Here is an 18919-nt window from a genome sequence, read left to right as displayed (position 1 = left end):
TCAGACCAATCCTTGATTTCTCCTATTTCCTTAACTCCTTAAATTCCATCCATCAAAACATCCTCTCAACTTTGCTTCCAAAATAGCTCCTGAATATGTCCATTTTTTCTTATTTCTCCCACCACCATTTGGTCTAAGCCACCATCATAGTTTGCTTAGACTTGTTAAAGCCTCCCTAGTTTAGCTCTTTGCTCCCATTCCTCACTTAACCTGCAGTAAACAGAGTGATATTTGTAAAATATAATTCTTATCATGTCACTGCCATGCTTAAATTCCTCCAGTGGCTTGCTACTTTGCTTGGAATAAAATAATTACAACCCAAATTGCTTACTCTGGCTGCCCAGCAAACCCTTACACGACCTGGATACTCTGCCCGTCCAACATCAGTTCCCAAAACTGTCTGCTTAACTCACCATGTCCATCACACTGGGATTCTTTCTGAGCCTTGAACAAGTTAATTCAGTTCTTTCCTTAGGGCTTTTGCACTAGTTCTGCCCTGGACCTACAGTATATTTCTCCAATAATTGTACAGTGATTATGGATGAGGTTAGGACAATTGGAAGACACTATTCCACATCTCAAGAAAAAGTGTAGTTTTGTAGAAAAATACATCACCACATTTGACCCCAAAAAGGTGGAAAACCTGAGAATTTGAATCACCAAGGAACTCCTAAGCTCTCCCAGAACAGATTTCTTTTGGGCTAATGGGAACTATGTAATAATTCATTCAAATTATGATATGGTATATAAAAAGGGCAAAATCAGAAAGCAAATCAATTCATTTTACCAACATAATTTAACCCAGATAAAAAAAATGACCCCTCCCAAAAATAAAAAGGAAATACTATGTATTTTTCTTTATTGACATAGGTATGAAAAAACCACACATAATAGTATTGATCAGGAACCAAAATTATGCTTTAGGAGTGTTATACGTTAGCCAAATAGGATTTATCTCAACAATGCACCAATGTTTTTTTAAAATTTTGCAGTCTATTAATAAGATATAATTCTTTATTAATTTTCTAAAGAGTGGAAAGCAATATATAGGTATTTCAAAAGATGCTGAGGAACGCATTTGATAAACATCAATACCCTCTTCTCATTATAAAGAGGAAACAATTTAACATAATTTAACTAAAGGAGCGAAATCTTTGACTTTTCAGCTCAAATCAGCACCAAGCATCATGTTTACCTGTAAGGCAGGGGAGGTAGAGGTATTTATTCCCCACCCACCCCCACAGCTATATTGGGATATAATCATCATCGACATATAACGTTGTGTAACTTTAAGCTATATAACATGTTGGTTGAACACACTTAATATTACCAAATGATTGCCATCACAGCTTCTCTTTAGTCTGATGTCAGTGAGATAAGAAGTATAACTCTCCCACTGACATGACACAATCGTGAGGCTTGGGGTTAGGTCAGGGGCAGCAAATATTATAACAATACCATTTCACATGCATAGGTTTTCATTGACATCGCTACAGAACACCCAAGGCTGAGGTAAGAACTGTTACTTTAATGGTTGGGTGGAACAGGTGTACAATCCAGTTACTTCTGGATTCTGTTAAGTCTGTCGCACATTAAGTCTGTCGCACAAAATTTCTTTGTGTGTCTCAATATGTCAGGCTAGATTTTCTGCTCTTGGGAGCTGCCTCCCTTCTGCCATGATGGAATGTCATGCGTGCTGGTTCTCTACAGGCCTCACAAGAATGGCCTATTTGTGAACAGTGCCCCTGTGTCTCATAGCATTATAGTTGGACTCCTAAGCTCCTCTTACACAGGGAACGACGTGACATCATCAGACTTTACTCTGAAGAAACAAAGCTTATTTCTGTCGACGAATGTGTGTGCTTTCTTTCTTCAGGCAATAACTAAACCATGTTTTTCTTGGGGGATGTACATTGCCAGAAATTTTGGTGCCTGAGTCAGTGCCAAATGGTAGTCATTGACTTGCCTACCTGGTAGAATTTTCTCTTTCTGCTGACTTCAAATAGTTCCTGTTTCATTTTATTCCCCAATCGTCCAGATTTGCATTTTTAAACTTCTAACTTGTCTCAAAGATTTTGGGAAATAGTCCAAATACTGAATCCTGAAAAATAAAAAAATGTGAACCTCAATTAGAAATTCACTAAGAGAAAAATGCTCCGGTCCTTACCACCAGATCTCCAGAGAGATGGTGCAAGTTGGGACCAAACCTTCATTCATTGTGAGAATCTTTCTCTCTTAAGCTCTCCACTGCCCAAACCTTCACATTCATATTTATGTGTCATGGTGTGTTATATGTAAATGCCTGTATGTGTCCAATTCTCCAGCTAGACGCGAGCCTGCTGAAGACGGGATCTGTTAGCATGGCCAGCTTCGGCCATTGAGGCCCAGAGAAAGAAGCCCTCCCTGCCAGACAGCGCCATCCACATGGTGCAAGGCAAGAGGTTAAGTAACGTTCCTGAGCTCACACAGCTCGGCAGGGGCGAAGGTCGGGTTGCAACTTAGCGCGGGGAGCATTCTCAACTCTGTTTATTAGAGCAGTATTTCCCAAAGGCAAATATCACATGCAAAATTGATGAAGCAAGTCAAGAGATGTTATGGGGTGGTACAGGTAGGAAACTATTTCCTCGTGAAGTTACGCATTCAGGTTCACGTGTGTCAAAATAGGACTAGCACAGAACAGCTCTGATTTCATGACTGTTTGGACCTAAGTTGAAACAATTTCTGTAAGTAGAATATGCGGCTCCATAAAGAGAACAGTGTCAAGGAAACAGTGATATGTGTGGCGAAGGGATCAGACTAGCAGCCGGGAATGACTGAGGTCTGGGAGAGAGTCGCCTCCTGCCCCTTAACACCCGTCTTATTCTGCTTGACACATTTATCATCTCACATATTAATTCCATGATACAATGTATTTAATCTGAATTCTGTTGAGCCTTCCCTCTATGCCAGCCCCTTCGCTGGGTTCTGAGAGTACAAAGATGAACAGACGTGCTGCCTCTCCTCATTAAGCTTCCAGTACTTGTCTCCACGACACCTGAAATCAGCCACATCCACTGTGATGGAATTAAAAATAACTGCAATCTGCGGACATTTCTGCCCGCCCATTCTAACCGTGTGCTTTTCAATTCTTTCCATTATAAGTTTGGTTTATCCTCTATTGTGTAACAATTTCCTTCTTCGCTTTAAAATAGCAATTCTGATGTAAGTTAATTCAGCTGTGCTGTTCACTCAATAAGGGTCAATTATCAGCTCTGATTAAATTGGGTGTTGGCTCTTTGCATTTGTGATATCGACTTAAAAACAAGGATGCCAGAGACCCAGTGAGCAGGTGAATCTGTGCCCTATAAATAGCAAAGATAATAAGGTACTTCAGCTTTCTGCTAGTAAAACTTTATGTAGGGTCTTGGTGACTAAAATTATAGGCATTTAGAGTGTCAGGAAGGGGAAAAAACTTATTATGGTAAAATAGCACGTAGTTTGCCTCTCTGTAATAGTTATGAGGGTTTTTTTTCTCGCTTAAAATAACGTGATTTTATGAGCTTATAATACCTGCTGGAAATTAAGAGGAGTACTGCATTTTGCAGCTCATTAAATGTTGATTACGTAAGTATTTCTGGGTGAAGCATCATTTGAATTTTCTTCCAAAAGCAAAACCGACAGTTTTCCTCCAACCTTTTTGTTATTATTTTCTCAATTATGTGTTTGTAAAGCACATAATTACTCTTAGTTATTCTCATGAGAACTCATTTTCATATCTAGTAACAATCTTAGGTTTGAAAAAAGTTTTGCAGAAGAAGCAATAGAAAAATCTATGTACCGTTAGCTGGAATTAGCATTTATGAATATTTTAGTTGCTTTTTCTATAGCTGCTATTCATTACCAACACATTATTTTCTCTACCACGTCTTAATCTAAATATGTATTAACACGAATGAATTTAGTTTTAGCAGGAGAACACTGTAAACAATGGATATGGCTCTGTTATTATATCTGCAGCTGCAAAGTGATCGAAGAACGATGGGACCCAAGATGGCTGAATCTGGGGCTAAATACTAATCATAGCGGATCCCTCTTATCCACAGTTTTACTTTCCATGGCTTCGCTTAGCCACGTTAACTGCAGTGTGAAAGGAGAATATTATGTACAAAAAGATATTTTCAAAGAGAGATAACATTCATGTAAGTTTTATGAAAGTGTATTGTTACAATGTTCTATTTATTATTAGGTATTGTTAATCTTTTCCTGTACTTACTTGATGAAATGACCATTATCATAGCTTTGTTTGTCTAGGAAAAAATATATTGTACATCTGGGGCTCTGTATTATTTGCAGAGCCCCTGTGAAAAATAGTATGGGTTTTCTTAAAATATTAAAATTATATCTACCAAAGGATCCAGCCATTCCACTCCTAGGTATCTACACAAATAATGCAAAACCACTAATTTGAAGGTATATATCCACTCTTATGTTCACTGTAGCACTATTTGCAATAGCTAAGTTATGGAAACAACCCATGTGCCCAACCTATGCAGATTATTGGATAAAGAAGATGTGTTCTGTATACTCAGTGGAATATTACTCAGCTATAAAAAAGATGAAGTATTGCCATTTGCCATAACATGAATGGTACCAGAAGGGATGATGCTAAATGAAATAAATTAGGAGAAAGACAAATACAGGGTAGTTTCACTCATATGTGGAACAGAGAGAAACCAAACAAAGGGAGACAAAACCAAACCAAAATAAACCCTAGAAATATGACTGTAAAATTGAGGCTACCGGTTGGAGGGGTGGAGAGCAATGTGGGAGGGGGTAGAGTGGACTGAGGTACAGGACTATGGGTACCTTGATGGTGGGTGTGGTGTGGTGATATGTATCAGAGGAGGTGGGGTCCTGTACCTCTGAATCGTGTACGGTATTTGTAGGGTAAGTGAAAATGATATCAGGCTTTTCTGCCCTCCCGCCATTAGGATGGATGATGGAACCCTGTGGTCCTGAATGCATGCCTGGTGGTGGGCACCTGGAGTGGGGTGTGGGCATGCGTAAGTGGGTACACCTGGGCTGAGAGACTGAGCTTATAAGGGCAGCGTCACGGGGATGCCAGGAGAACCACCAGAGGAGCAGAGAACAAGGTCACAAGAAAACACCAGAGAGCCCAGATAGAGTGAAGACTTGCTGGGGGCTGGGAGGCCTGCCAGCCTCCCGCCCCTCCAGCACTCCTGCCTGCTGTGTACCTGGTAAATCCTAAATAAAGCCTGAAAAGCCACTGAGGGCTCCAGGACTTCTCTTTTACCCAGTCTGCTCGGGTCATAGAAAACCTGCTCTGTGTCCTCCTGCCACTACAGTATTGTAAAGCAATGTTACCACAATAAAAATAATATAAAAAATAAACAAAAATGAATTTTAGACTAGGAGTTAGCTGAGGAGATAATAATGTCATGTTCTAACTGTGGGGTTGGCAGAGGCATGGAAAGAAGTTCTGACAGTTTCATATCAGGATATGTGGCCCCCAAGTGCTGGCACACACACCGTGCCTCCTATTTTTTTTTTTTTTTTTGCACCATTTCTAGCCACACACATGAGAGATTTCAGGCATCGGAGATCCCTTCCTCCTTCCATGCTTCTCCCCCCGTCCATGTCCGAGGTCTGGGATGCTTGCCTGTGTCACCTCCTTTCTGTTCCCGCTGCTCTAGGTCACGCCTTGGTATTTCTCAGCTGCACTACTGCAGTAGCGCCCTAACTCATCTTCCCAGCGCCCTACCTAACAGCCAGGCTCACGGCTGCCAGTTACTGCAATTCTAGTATCATGCACTGGGCATTTGCTGTATTTCATACATTGTTTTTAGGTAGTTGACCTTTATCACTCATTTAATTCTCCCAACAGCATTTTAAACATAGGATTGGTAATGGCTCATATCAGAAATGCTGAAGCAAGTTCAGAGAGGTTAAATGACTTGTTCTAGGTCTTTCAGCTAAACAGTGTCAAGGTTAAGGTTTATGACTTCCGTAGCTGCCGCTCATATGTCTTCCTAAGAAACACATCCCTTGCAAAATGTCAATTTTAAGCCCTGACATCGAAAGACCTTCAAAATCTACGCCATCCTACTTCTTTTTTTTTTTTTGTGGGACACTCGCAGGCCGCCGGGGAGCGAACCGGCGCTGCGGAGGCTGCGGCAACCTCGCAGCCCAGCACTCAACCGCTGCACCACCAGGGGAAGGCCCACCCCTCATCCTACTTCTTGATCTTCACTTCCCACTGAACGCTGCAAGCCCACCGGGTGACTGCCTCAAGGAACCACAACTGTCTTCAAGGAACCACAACGGCCCTATAAGTTTGCATGTGCTCTCTGCCCGGAGTACACATTCCTCTTTTGTTGTCTAGCCAAAGTCCTGTAATTTTTCAGGCTCAGGTTAATTGCTCCTTTCTTCATGAAACCTTCCCCGGGGTCCCTTGGGCAGGAGCCATGGTATTTTCTTCTACACACTCTGCCTTTATTTCTAATACAATTTTTTTTTTCCATTCTGCCTTCTATTACAGTTGTTCCTATATTTGTCTCCTCTCTCCAGACCAAAAGTTCCTTCTGGGCAGGGACTATGTCTGATTTATCACTTAATTTTCATCACCGAGTGCCGCGCCTGGTATGTAATGTTTCATAAGAAAGGTCTGTGCAGTGTGGAATGAATATGGGCTTCTCCAAGGTGGCAGTAGCTCTGACTTAGCAAGTTAATCCCCACCAGCTCTAATTAGCGTATGCAGCTAGGACCTCTTTCAATCAGAGTCAGGAGCCTCTCCTCAGGCTGCCAAGATAGCCTGTGCACTTTGAGTGTTGTATTGTAAACACCTGGTTATGTATCCACTTTCCCTGCTAGGCTGCCTGAAACACGCGAGAGCTGAGACTCCCTGTGACTGTGACTCAGTGAATGGGGCTGAGTGAATAAATGAAGGCAGGGCCTCCCTGGTAGTGCAAGGGGTTAAGACGCAAACTAGGAAGCAGTCCGCAGCCTCTGCAGCACGAGCTCGATCCCTGGCCGGCCGGGGAGCTACCCACATGGCGCAGCAGACCTCTCCTGTCTCGCCCGCTGCTCCCCTCAGCAGTGCACTTTGGTCAATCTGCCTGTTCTATTCCCCACTCTGTCTCTGGTGAATCCTCTCACCTCCTCCACCTCTGGCCTGTACCCCAGCTCTTGTATGCATAAATAAATAAATCTTTTAAAAAAATAAATGAAGGCAGAATGGCCAGTATAGTACCTGGGGTTCTACCTGTCCCGAAGGGATATACCTTCCCTCATTGATATGAAACCATTTGAGTTCGTCCACAATAAATCACAATGTGATTGGCAGAAAAACAGGTAAGTCCATTGTCCTCTGGGGGAAAGGGACCATGATGATGATCACAGTGACTGTACCTGTTTCTGCTCCCTCCCAAAGTGACCAGCTCAGGCACACCCACTGTCCAGGGAAAATTGAATACCTACGCATCTGCTGTTAAGCACCACCTCAGTTTTGTCTAATTTCCCATTCCAAGAATATCCAACTCTGATAGTCTATTTCAACACAACTCAACAGATTTGATATTTTACAAAAATAAGTACATGGAAGAAGACCCAGCAGAACTAAACAGTGTCAGAAAGGAAGGCCCCTGACATTATCAGCATAATGCCTTGACCTTAGTTACTCAATCTCTTGATTGAAAAATATAACATAGTTGCATGCACAACCTTCAATAGTAATTTTTTTCTTTTCTGATCTCAACCCACCTGGCTGGAGATTTTGTAAACCAGGTGACTCTTTCATTGTCACAAACATGACATTTTTATGAACATAAGAGCACAAAAATATGTATCGGTGCCAACGCATCTGAAATATTTTCTATCAAACTGTGACCTTTTCTGTTTGAGTAACATCTAAATCTTTTTTCCTGGTGTTCGCAAAACCCGCTGAGAAATTCAAATGATATGCTCTGAAATGTAAAGGTTTGTTTAGTAAAATGGGTTAAATCCAGATGATTATTCAGAGAAGCAACATCTAGTTATAGCTGGAGCGGCCATACCTGACTACACTGGAGCGGGAGGCTCCTGCATTAGTGTATCTGGATCACCTTCCAGATGAGTGAGGCCGCGGGACAGAAGAAATGTTTACATAAAGAATATCAAGAGGCGGTGAAAGAGACTACCTGAGGCCTAGATCACAGTTCATAGGATATTTTGAGAACATTAACTCCCTCCCCTAGGAGTTGGCCACAAACGTTAAAGGACGCACCCTACTTGGTACGCACAGCCTCGGACTTCCATGCCAGGCTTTCCTGTAAATCCTGGAGAGGTCTGAGCCCCTCTCATATTATCACCACCTGAGTCACAAGTCATTGAGGGAAACCATGAAAATAAGGCACATCTATATCAGGGCATGTGTTTTTCCCCTAGAATCCTCACCCCCAAATCCACAGAAGTCAGATACACTGGGACTAAGTGAGCCTATGTAGTAAGTAACTCAAGAGAAATGTGTCAGGGGTAAAATTAACTGGTTTCTTTAAGAAAGAAATATAAAATTGATAAGACCTCTTCCTCTTCCTTCTTGGCAATCTCCCCATCTATTAGACTCCAAATCAGATAGCCTCTCCTTTTACCCTCTGCTGCAAAGAATCAAAAACACCCGTTGGGGGCCCTCTATGTGCCAGACACTATGTGGAGCAGAGGTAGAAAAAGACCTTTGCTCTGCAGGGCCTTCCAGCGCAGAGAGACATATGAGCACAGAGCCCAAAACATTACAGGGAGATGCTGCTCTAATGGAAATATCTAGACTGTTACAATAAAACAGTGCCTCCGTTTCATGGGAAAATTATGAAGGGCTTTTCTGAAGATGTGATCAAACTAATTTTTGATATTACTAAGCAAACAAAAACAATTCATTAAAAGGTTTCAAAGATAGGGCCTCCCTGGTGGCGCAGGCGGTTGAGCGCCGCACCGTGAAGCTGTCCGCGGCCTCTGTCGTGCAGGTTCGATCCCCGCCGGCCGTGGAGCAACCCACATGGCGCAGCAGACCTCTCCTGTCTCACCCGCTGCTCCCCTCAGCAGTGCATTTCAGTCAGTCTGCCTGTTCTGTTCCCCGCTCTGTCTCTGGTGAATCCTCTCACCCTCCCATGCATCTGGTGTGTACCCCAGTTCTTATATAAATAAATAAATCTTAAATTTTTTTTTTTAAAAAGCCTTCAAAGGTATCTCAAGGATTTCCAGAACAAACAACTGAAAGCAGAAATTGAAAGAGCAGTAGGATTACTGTGCACGCTTCTCGTCTCTACGATGGTCGCTACTAGTTTTGAAGCACTGACTTCAGCCTGGGTCTGGCTCTTTCTTCCCCTCCCTGCCACTGCCCCTCTAGCTCTTGTTTCCTCTGTCAAGGAGCGATCCATACCTTAAAGGCATAGTAAATGATGCCCATTTGAATTTATGGCCTCATTTTGAGAATGCTTCCTGGAAAGGGATATCTGATTGGTCCTAATAAGGTCAATGCGTACCCCTAAACCCATATGCTGCAACTCGGGGTAGACACCTCAGGCACACATCCCTGGAAAGCGAGAGTGAGAGAAGTCCACAGTTAAAAGAATCGGAGCTGATACCAGTAGGTTTTCATCACACGTACGTAACATGTCATTCACAAAGAAATGTCATTAGTTCTATGTGACCAAAGCACAGGGATGATGTGGGGATAGAGGCAGGAGATGAGCTATAATGCTTGGCAGGGGCAAAGTTTCAAGGACTTTGAATTTGGGCTTTGTACCAGGGTGGTCCCCTGGTGCAGGGAAAGGGGAGGTTCCAGTCCCTTGCCCCACCCCTGGGGGGATGGAGCTGAATGGAGAACGGACATTGGGGGTACAATGGGGATGAAAATCTTAAAGACAGGAAGAGAAGAAAAAACACATGGTTGTTCAGGAAGATGGTTCAGATGAGGAATAGGAGGACGCAAGGGTTGCACTCAATACAAAAAGGTCCGGTCTTTCTCTTTTATTTTTATTTTTATTATTATTTTTTAATTTTTATTTTTATATTCCCCATGCAATTGCAACCGCTGGTCTTTCTCTTTTGAAACTGTTGATGGTATTGACTTGTACCCATTGCTGGATATCTGACTGTTAAAAAAAAGTGCTGTACCTGCTAATCATGTCCTTGCATGCGGTGCCATTGTGTTGTACAATGTTGTTGCTTGTAGTTGCGCCAGTGGAGAGGCCTTGTCCAATATTCACCGCAGGCGTGCTGATAAACACCTCAAGTGTCTCTGTAACAGGGGGCTGAAGCCAAAGACTGTTACCGGTGGCGCCCCCTGGAGGGGGTTGCTGGTGAATGGCCAGCCCCAGGGAAATAAGAACAAATTATCGATGGGGCTGGAGACTCTGATAAGAAATATAAGGGACTGCAGAGGCCGCGCTTGGGATTCAGCTTTCGGGATTTCAGCCTTTTCAGATCTGTAGTGTTTTGGGGGTCAGCCATTTCTGCCCCCACCACGCTAATCTTCCAGAAGGCTGTTGTGGGCCTCTAAAAGGATGTGAAGAGGCTTTGCAGCAGCCAACCTGAGAGAAGAAAAGTTCGGAGGCTTCGCAGGTGGCCAAGCGACTGACACTGTTCCCAGTTTCGGTGCTGTTAGAACCTGGACGGGACGGGAAGGCAAAGACCTAGAGCCGGGCACCTCACTGAGCTGTGAGTGTGGCCGTTTGTAGGGTTGTTTGGCTGCTGCAGCCGCTGTTTTGAGAGTCGTTTGTCTGGTGCTGTGCTGGGGTGTCTCAGCAGCGACAGTGAGCATCTCCTGTTGTGTCTTCTGCTGTCTGCATGAGTTGGATCGTGGCCTATTGTCTGGCTGTCACATGTTCCGGGCCCTTAGTGGTGGGAAGACGCCATTTTGGGAGCGTGGCCTTGTGTTCGGCTAGGAGCTCTGCATCTGCGGTGCTGGAAAGACACCATCTTGGGATCGTTTGTGTTTAGGACTATAAAACACTGGACACTGCCTCTGGTGAGGTAAATGGCCATTCGTGGCTTCAGTGACTCTTTGTTTTACCTTATTTGTTAAATACATCCCATTATTGTTGTTTCCTGAACCTGAGTAATCTTGCAATTGTGCACTCCAGTGAAGAACTCCGACAGTGACCAGCAAACTATTTGGGCACTGTCCTTGGCCAATTTCAGGGCACCTCGCTGCCCCGTATCATGTTGAAATGATGAACAGCTTTGCAAGGGAATGATAATATATGGCACTGCTACTTCCGATAGAGAAAACTGTGTTCTTGAGCCTCAAAAAGCAAAGTGTGAGCATTTGAGGGTTAACAGAGTTTGAGGGACACAGTGAAAGTACTCCTGCCTTAGCTGGATCTCCAGCTCTCCCCAATCTCCTGTCTTACATTTAGCATTTCCTGGCATGGTAGTAACAGTTCCTGGTTGTCCACCGTCACTGCCACTGCAGCTCTGATGCATGCCTCCTTTTCTCCCTTATCCCATGGCAGTGACCTCAGAAGCACATCGGCCTTCCTTTCCTACCACTCATCCCTCTGTTACCTAGAGCAGATTTCCTCTGCTACTATTCACAACCACTCACCTAGCTCACGTCATGCCATCTGCGACCATTGGTATTCCATGGAGACATAAAGATGCATTCACCGTTGCCTGATGCCGACGACAGGTTGCCTTAGAACACTGTCTTTCAAACTTCTTTCAAATATCTCTAAAGGCAGATGAGAGGGATTGGGGCTGAGCCTGCAGCAACTCAATTCAAACATGAAATATTTTTAAAGTCTCCTACTTTAGCTTAAATATTTATGCAAATTCTTCATTCTTATTCATTGTATACCCTTACTTATTGAACATAGAATAAGGTTCTCCTTCAGGTCCACAAAGGATATTGATTTCTCCAAAAAATGTGTCTTGTAGATTGTTTGCCACATAACTTAGACAATCAGGAAAAAAATGTGCCTCTGCTCTATTACCTTAGTTCCCCATAGAAGTGCCTTCAGTATGATTTAACGGTATTTTAAAATATTTTTTCTAGAGGTCGGGCCAAGAAATATCCTTGTGCAGGGAGCACCTATGTCTTTGATAAAAGTATACTTACAAATGTCCAAAATAGTCCTCTATTTTTTATACAAGGAGCCATGCCATCCTTTTTTATCAAGTTTTTCTTCAGCTGTCCAGCTATTTCAGTCTGAGCAGTAAGATCTCGGCACAGTGGTTCTCCAAGTTTGGTGTCTTGGGAATTGGGAGTGCGAGTGTGAGTTCAATAAGACAAGAGAAAGACATCCAAGGAATACAAATAGGAAAAGAAGAAGTCAAAATATCACTCTTTGCAGATGATATGATAATATACATAGAGAACCCCAAAAACTCCACAGAAAAACTAATTCAACTCATCAATCAGTTCAGTAAAGTGGCAGGATACAAAATCAACACGCAAAAGTCAGTAGCCTTCCTATATACAAACAATAAATCTGAAGAAGAAGAAATCAAAAAAACCATCCCTTTTATTATTGAAACAAAAAAAATCAAATATTTGGGAATAAATCTAACAAAAGAGGTAAAGGACCTATACAAAGAAAACTATAAAACACTGTTAAAAGAAATAGAAGAAGACACAAAGAAATGGAAAGACATCCCCTGCTCATGGATTGGGAGAATAAACATTATTAAAATGGCCATCCTACCAAAAGCAATATACAGATTCAATGCTATTCCAATCAAAATTTCAATGTTATTCTTCAAAGAAATAGAACAATTATTGATGAAATTCATATGGAATCACAAAAAACCCCGAATAGCCAAAGCTCTCCTGAAAAAAAAAGAAGGGAATGGAGGCATCACACTCCCAGACTTCAAACTCTACTACAAAGCCATAATCATCAAAACTGCATGGTATTGGAACAAGAACAGACATACAGACCAATGGAATCGAATAGAAAATCCAGAAATAAACCCACAGATTTATGGTCAACTAATCTTTGACAAAGGAGCAAAGACTATGCATTGGAGCAAAGAAAGTTTGTTCAATAAATGGTGCTGGGAAAACTGGGTCGCTACATGCAAAAGAATGAAGCTTGACCACTACCTCACACCATATACAAAAATCAACTCAAAATGGATTAAAGAACTAGACATAAGACCTGAAACCATAAAATACATAGAAGGAAATATAGGCAAAACACTACGTGATTTGCATATCAAAGACATCTTTACAGACACATCACCCAAAGCAGTGATAGTGAAGGCAAAGATCAACAGTTGGGACTACATCAAATTAAAGAGCTTCTGCACAGCAAAAGAGACAATAACAAAAACAAAGAGAAACCCCACCAACTGGGAGAACATTTTTGCACCCAACACTAATGATAAAGGACTGATCACAAAAATCTGCAAAGAGCTGATGAGACTCAACAACAACAAAGAAAATAATCCAGTCAAAGAATGGACAGAGGAACTAAAAAGAAACTTCTCTGAAGAGGAAATGCGAATGGCCAACAGGCATATGAAAAAATGTTCAACATCACTTGCAATCAGGGAAATGCAAATCAAAACTACCATGAGATACCATCTTACACCAGTGAGAATGGCACATATTAAAAAAACTAGCAACAACAAATGTTGGCGAGGTTGTGGAGAAAAAGGAACTCTCCTGCACTGTTGGTGGGAATGCAAACTGCTCCAACCACTATGGAGAGCTGTGTGGAGATTTCTGGACCTACTAAACATAGAGCTTCCACAGGATCCAGCAATTCCACTCCTAGGTATTTACCCAAAGAACACAGAAACATCAATTCCAAAGAACACCTGCACCCCTATGTTTATAGCAGCACTGTTTACAATAGCTAAGCTTTGGAAACAGCCCAAATGCCCAAATATAGATGACTGGATCAAGAAGATGTGGTACATATATACCATGGAATATTACTCAGCATTCAAAAAAGATAAACACATGCAATTTGCAGCAACATGGATGACGCTGGAAGGGATCATGCTCAGTGAAATAAGCCAAAAAGAAAAAGAAAAATACCGGATGGTCTCACTCATAGCAGGGATCTAGAAAACTTAAATAAGGGACCAGGAAAATGAATAACTATAAGAAAGTGAAAATCAAAATCAACAAAAACTATGAACCAGAGACACTTTTTGGGGGGTGGGGGGCGGGAGGGGAGGGATTGGGGTCAGAATGGGGGGATTGCAATTGTATGGGGAATATAAAAATAAAATTTATTAATTAAAAAAATTAAAAAAAAAATGAAAACTTTTTAGGATAATAGAAATATTGTTTTATGATTGCGGTGTGAGCACATGGGTACATAAATTTATTAAAGTACATTGAACTGGCCACTTAAAATGAGTGCATTTTATTTTTTGTGAATGATACCTCAAAAAGGTTGATTTAAAAAGAAAATAGCCAAAGAGCTTTCAATTTAGGATTTAAAATGCAACTATCAGGGCCTCCCTGGTGGCGCAGCGGTTGAGCGCTGGGTTGCGATGCTGCCCGCAGCCTCTGCAGCGCCGGTTCGATCCCCGGCTGCTCCCCGGCCACCGGAGGAGGGTCCCACATGGCGCGCAGACCTCTCCTGCCGCCCGTTGCTCCCCTCAGCAGTGTACTTCGGTCCTTCTGCCTGCTCTGCTCCCCGCTCTGGCTCTGGTGAATTCTCTCACCCTCCCGCATGTCTGACTGTACCCAGTGCTTGTACAAATAAATAAGTCTTTAAAAAAAAATGCAACTATCATTTGTTTAGCTCTTACTACCCACAAGGCATTATAATAATCGCAATAACTGCTAACATTTACTGAGCATTTATCGTGTGTGGGCACAAGTGCGAAATGTTCCACGGATTGGCTCTTCCAACAAATACTTATGTACCACTGTATGTGAGGCCCTTTTCCAGGCACCGGGATGCAATGGGTCCTGCTTTCATGGAGTTATTTTGACGTCACAACCTAGTGGTGAGAGCCAAGCCGTCCATGAAAAGGTAAGACAACAAAGTGTTAGCCTGAACTCCCAACTTAGGACTTTTCTAGTTAATAAATGAGCCTGTGCGTATGGCGGTCCACGTGCGCACACCTGCATACACATGTCCCTGTGCCCATACGTGTGCGCACCATTCCAGGCTGGCTGCCTTGGTTGCACTCTGTGGTTGCTGGCCTCCCATGTCCCTGGTGACCCCAACACACCCACTGCGTATTTACCCACGACCAGTCGATCCCAGGCAGGCAAGTATACTAGCTACACACAGCCATTGCACACACCTCTTTCACGCTCTTCCTTTTCCCGCCTCTCCCAACAAATTGTTTGGGTGCATGGAGCCAACATCCGCAGGCATTCTCTAGGACAAAAATAGCCTGGGTGGAGTAACACTTGGGCAGACACGTCATTGAATTCCGTCCACTCAAATGTTATGGTGTGTCCCCCGTGGTGGCCCGGGAATTCAGAAATGAAGGTGTCCAAGTCCTTGTCCTGAAAGGAGCCATTTAAGCTCGGTGCTTGCCAGAGAAACATCCCGATCCTTAGTAGCCTGATAGCCGCGTGTTTGCTGTCTTTGGAGAAATTATGTGGGCTCACCTGGGCTCCCCCTTGCCATGCTTCTGCGGCAGAACAAACTACGTTCATGGGGTGAGGTTCGTTCCCCTCAGCATCAGCACGTCCAAGCTGACAGGCCCTTAGAGATCCCCTAGGCCGATGCTACTCCGGATGCGGCCCATGGACTGGGGCTGGCTCTTGTGTCTTTCCCCACCGTGTGCTGAGCGCAGAGACTGGGAGTAAGTGTTTAAAGCAACGTGACATTGCGGTGACATCCATGGCTGTGATTTCATATTTTACAAACGTATTGGTCTGTCATCTATTGGGGTGAAAAGATCTTTCACAATCATTTGAGAAATCGACCTCCCTCATGTCACACCTGTGGAAACTGAAATCCAGAGGGAAAGTGACTTTCCCCAGAGTGCACGCTCCAGAATTTATTGTAAACTCATTAGAGACGGACTGCTTTCTCAGTAACCCCCAAATTAAAAAAGATGGGCGACGGCAGACTGCTCCCCTGGGTCAGGCTCTGCTCCGCGCAGTGTTCACACGTGATCGCTGTTCTTTCCTCCCTGCAACTCCTTCTCTAGGTCTGACCAGCAAGTGGTGAAATGGAGGCTTAGGAAGGTTAATCGACCCATCCCAGTGTCACCCAGGAGAGAAGCAGTAGACTGGGGTTCACACAGTTGGGGGAGGGCGGGTGTCCACGGTCTAGCCACTAGAATATACAAGCCTCAGCTCATGAATCCTCAAACCCTCCGGTGAGGTAGAGATGATTATTAATCCTCTTTTCCAATTAGAGAAACCAAAGCTCAGGGAGAGTCAATGACTTGCATGAGACCATAGAGTTTGTAAACGAAGGAGCTGAACTGAACGTGTCTGCTCCTTCCCAACCCGCGAACGTTCCCACAGTGCACGCTGCTTTCAAAGTCCACATGAGAAAGGCGTTCTCTTGGTGTGGACGCATATCGGCTTCCTGGCAAAGGCCACCCGGTGGGGGAAGCTTGGAAGGCTAATCTGGGACTCTTGCCAAGGGCTGAGTCCCGTCGCCTTGGCACATCCGTACACCGGGCATGGAGCAGTATGTCACCAGTGTGGCTTGTTGCTCCTGGTGACTGTTTAGCTCCTTTTCTGTACCCAAGTATCAATGGCGTTCTCGAGGATTCCTCGGGACCCTCTCCACGCAGATGCTAGTGATCTTCCCTTTACCTGGCATTATCTTTTCCACCTTTTCACCCGGCAGGTGCCTCTTCATCCTTCAAACACCAGCTTAAACTTTACTTACACAAATCAATCTTCAGGCACCCGTAAGGAAGTCAGCCCTCCTCAGTAGGCATTTTCATAGCAAACTGAAAGAGTCGGGTAGCATGCCAGGTAATTGTAATGACCCGATGATGTCATTCTATTTTCTCTTCCTCTTAGGACAATGCAAACTGGAGGGAGCACGGGCTTTTTCTGGCTCGCTCTGGCATCTTCAGTCCCTCGCACAGTGCCAGGCATACAAGATACCCAATACTTTTGCTTTTGAACTCAAAGATGGGTGCTTGGGTACAGACGTTAGATTCTTATGCAGCCATGCCCGTGTCCTCTCTGTGTTCAGTTAGACCAGCATTTCCTGAGCTTGCCTGATCATAAAAATTACATGGAATGCTGGCTAAATAAATATAGATTATCAGTCAGTGAAGGCTGGGGTGGTAGGGAATTTGCAAGTCTTTTTTTCCCTAGAAGACTGGGTGAGTCTTACGAGCAGGCCAGTTGGGAAACACTGACTGAATATCTGTGTCTTATATCTGCACACTATTTATCAGTTGGAGTCATAGCTTGGTTCATTGTATCCTTTTACCTAGTGCTGAAGTGGTGATCATCTAAACATCTTGTATTGGTGGAGGTGTCAGCTATAGTGTTGAACTTGCAATTTTAAATATACGTCCCTCCACTCAGTTGCCTGAAATATTTGCAGGAACTGACCAAAAGTGCCATTCCTATTGCCCCTCTCCATGCACACTAATCCTCTGCTCCAGGCACACTGTGCACTTTCTTTTTTGTTTTTTTAAAGATTCATTTATTTATTTATACAAGCACTGGGTACAGACAGAGTGCGGGAGGGTGAGAGGATTCACCAGAGCCAGAGCGGGGAACAGAATAGGCAAAATGACAAAATACACTGCTGAGGGGAGCAGCGGGCGGCAGGAGAGGTCTGCTGCGCCATGTGGGACCCTCGCCGGTGGCCGGGGATTCAAACCGGTGCTGCAGAGGCTGTGGGTGCTCAACTGCTGCGCCACCAGGGGAGGCCCTACTGTGCACTTTCTATACATTAGAGTGCTGTTCTCCCTGCAACCCCCCCCGCCCATATTTTTAAAACATTTTTCTCTTTTTGTCTTTCACTGTCCACCAAACAACCCATTTCCATACTCTATTTGCCTTCCTCCCATCCCAGCTCCCTTCCTCCCTTCCCCGTTACCTCTGGTGACCATTACATTCTTTTTGTTGAGTCCAAGATTTATTCCTACTATTCTTTGTGGTTTGATTTTTTTTTAAAAGTATTTATAGTCGTGCTTTATTTTTAATCAGGTCTCTTCTGGCTAAGGTATATTATGATCTTTCCTTTCTTCAGCTCATGAGAGAATGCCTAGATTTTAAATAAAATGGCATCCTTGATGAGTCCATGTGGAAGTAAGAAAGTTCATTATAAGCTGACTCTTGCTTTGCTGGAGTCAAGAAGAGTTCTGCAGAATTAAGAGCTTGAGAACCAGAGCAGGACAAATTCGGGAAAGTGTCAGACTCTGTTACTTTAGAGGACACTTAATTACACTTAATAATTTGCAATTTAGTGCTTGATGTTCCATGCAGATGACATCTGCTTCCTTATAAAGAATATTTGGGAAACAATAGCCCCAAAGGTGCTTTCGGAAAGGAGAGTTTAAAACCCATGCAGGTGTGCAGAAGCCAACCCTTTTGTTGTGATCCACATTTAGGGTTAGTCCCCGACTCCGTCCCAACTTGTTTTGTTTTTGTGTGTTTGATAATGTCACTTAACCTTTCTCCACTTCATTCCCCTGCCTGTGAAAGAAGTTGCTTTTATAGCTCTCAAGGAGTTTCAGAGGCAAGGGCTGGCAGGCAGCACATTGGGGGAGAGTCCGGGTGGACAGAAGTGTACAGCTAGTGCCTATTAGCATCGTCTTAAAACATGCCTGCCTCTCAAATTTGTGCCTTGCAGAAAAGGAAAAACGCCACCCATTTGGAATCATCCTGTAACCCTGGCACCTTGGAAAAGGCACAGTTACCCCTGAACAATGGGAAACACCCACCTCGTGGCAATGTGGTGATGAGCAAGTGAGAGAAAATATACAAGACAACTGTTCAGGGCCTCCCTGGTGGCGCAGTGGGTTGAGCACAGCC

This window comes from Talpa europaea (genome assembly GCF_964194135.1).
Source record: "Talpa europaea genome assembly, chromosome: X".
In the NCBI taxonomy this organism is placed as follows: domain Eukaryota; kingdom Metazoa; phylum Chordata; class Mammalia; order Eulipotyphla; family Talpidae; genus Talpa; species Talpa europaea.
The sequence above is the reverse complement of the archived record's forward strand: the minus strand, read 5'-3'. Positions refer to the sequence as shown.